Source organism: Sinocyclocheilus rhinocerous, unplaced genomic scaffold (assembly GCF_001515625.1).
Source record: "Sinocyclocheilus rhinocerous isolate Xijiao unplaced genomic scaffold, SAMN03320098_v1.1 scaffold5932, whole genome shotgun sequence".
NCBI lineage: Eukaryota > Metazoa > Chordata > Actinopteri > Cypriniformes > Cyprinidae > Sinocyclocheilus > Sinocyclocheilus rhinocerous.
This window is the reverse complement of record NW_015657515.1, coordinates 12737-15711: the sequence shown is the minus strand read 5'-3', so window position 1 is coordinate 15711 and position 2975 is coordinate 12737.

Below are 2975 nucleotides of genomic sequence, written 5' to 3'. Positions count from 1 at the left end.
ACATTGAGCAGCATTAACTACACAGAGCCGTTGTTCACTGACGAGCTGCACAAAACCACGTTCATATTCGCGCGATTTTTTGCGCAGCTCGTCAGTGAACAACGGCTCTGTGTAGTTAATGTTGCTCAATGTGAAAGCACGCACGTGATGGAGATTTACCGCTGATTACAGAACCGGCTTTACTGATAAGATGCGCATTAAATATTGCATGTGATTTATCGTGCAGCCCTACGTTCTTTCTATATGTAAAAATCCACACGTTGCTTTCTTTATTGCCAGCAACATTTCAAATGAAGTCGCAGTCACATTGCAAAGATAAAAACCTGTTTCTGTCCATCTGGTTTGACAACATTTGGTACAGGTAATAGTCCAAGTTACACTTTCTGTGAAAATGAGGCATAATGTGAATAAATGACAAAGGCAACAGCAGCTGACCATAAAATGTAAACATAAAGATGTTTTATGCCAACTTTAAATGATCAGTCCAGTGTATTTATGACAGTCTTCCCCTCATCATCATTCTCGGGTATTTATTATCTTCCTATTAAACCTGAAAACAGCATTAAAAGTGCAATTAAGTGTCACTGACAAACCTTTATATTTTTTTTATGGAACATTGTCTGCATTTTATCTAAAGAGAACATAAACTGAACACTTCACGTCAGCATATCTTTTCTTCTTACTTCTTTCTGTGTGTATAGTCAATATGTTTATTTCTTTATTGCCAACAGGAAAGCAGGAAGAACTTTTAAAATAGAGTCACGGTCACATTGCAAAGATACAATTCTGTTTCTGTCCATCTGGTTTGACAACATCTGGTTCAGGTAAGCTTCAGTTTCCATGAAACAGAGGCATAATATGAACGACAGCTCCAGGAACATGGCTTGGAGGAACACCTTTTTCAATTCAATTCAAGTTTATTTGTACAGCGCTTTTCACGATACAAATCATTGCAAAGCAACTTTACAGCAAATTAAGTTTCTACAATATTTAGTGGTAGCTTATCAGTGGTGACCGTGTGAGAGTTCAGCTGGACTGTGACAGAGGAAAGGTGTCCTTCTCTGATCCTCTAACTAACATCTGTCTCTGCTCATTCACAACAACCTTCACAGAGACTGTCTTTCCATTCTTATATAATCGCTGCACAACTTCCCCTCTGAGGATCTTACCAGTTAAACTGATTGTAACAACAGAAAATCACAGTTAAATCTCATTCTGCTTTTAGATAAATTAAGGTACAATAATTAGTTGTTTTCATCGTTTTGCATTTTATGGTTCAATATTGGATATTCTGTATTACGGTAACTAATGGATATTAAACAACACATATCTGAATAATATATATAAAATTATATCTTTAGGTAAAAAAACACCAAACAAACAGTTATTTTTCCGTGTATTGACCTGCCCTGCGCTACATTTTTTCATTGTATTATCGAAAAAGAAAAAATGTAAGGCAGGTCTTGGTTCTATTCATCCGTTGTTGACTGGATTTTGATTGATTTTTGGATTTGATTGATTGTGATTGGTGTTACACTCAAATATGAATGTGATTGTAGCGTAGGGGAGACAACTGAGTAGAAGATCCAAACAGAATCAGATCACAAGCCCGGCTCCAACACACCTGCCTGCAATGTTCCAGTAAAGCTGAATGTCTGGGGGAGATTGCGGTTGGTGGTCAGTTTGTGTGTCAATGTACTTTTTGACTTTTGTTTTCCACTTTTGATGCCATTTCAAGTGAGAAATCGTTATTGTAGTAATTAAGCATTTGCTTAGTTATCACCAAAGCTCTATTTTGTTGTAGATCATTAAACCTTTATGCTGCGTTTATGCAGTTTGTCTGAAATCATGTGAGGTACTTTTGTGTGCAAACGTTGCTTGCAGAATCATTACCTGATAGGACAGCTAGCTTTTAGACACAGCCAGTATTTCCTAACACTGTTCCTGGAGGCCTACACATCTTAGAACATTAGTAGTTAATATACGATAGCTTATGACAAAATGATTGATGACTTTGACCTTTGACCCATAATTATATCCATATGCGACCTTTGACATCATAATAATTTCCATATGCGAAAACCGGCGTGCGTGAAATCCGGCCGTCAACCTTTGATCTCCGGGGATGACGAATGATGTTTGTACAGCTGTATGAAAGAGCCCAAGGATGACAGGTGATAAATTAAGTATTGTTTTTGAAGATATTATGGAGCATTCCCATATCCGGACTCGTGTGCGGACTCATCTGTGTCTTACGTGCCCCTTGGTATCAGGTTGCAGTGTGTCATGCTCGCGCTCTCTCTCTCACTCTCTCTATGGGAGCTGTGAGAAAAACAAGGACGTGTTGATGAACAATAAACAGAATAAATAAACAATTCTAACAGATCGTGAGATCGTATCACAATATGTGTGTGTGTGCTCTTACAATATAATACTGCATAAAAAGTTTCTCAGCATATGAATGAACTGAAAAATAAATCAATAAAAAATATAAATTACCTTACATTTTTCAGGGAGAGAAAATCTTCCTCGTGCAAGCATCGCGATTCTTAAAATGAAATGTTTCCCAAAATTGTGCTTGGTTTAATATGAAAGAAGAAATCTTTCTTTGAGATCGCTCTCTCGCCATCTATTTACCCCCTCGGCCCTGCGTGAGTGTCGAGACCCCACCGATCCTGTCATTTCGCCCCGCTGCGAGTTCTGAAAGGGGAGGGGTGAGTCGCTGAAAAACGGATCTGCTTTGTAAAACAAAAAAAGTCACAGTTCTATTTTTGATCTGTTTTAAACAGATGTTCTCACGGAGTTCGAACAAACCATTATGTTATGTTTTGTTTAAATAACGGTATTAGCCTACTAGGTGTTTTTCACATGTTTCAGATCTAGCAGTGACGATGAAAAAATATTGGCTTCTGTCACGGTTGTAATGAGGGCATTCCTAAGTTCTCTGTCTCTCTCTCTCTCACGCACACACACAC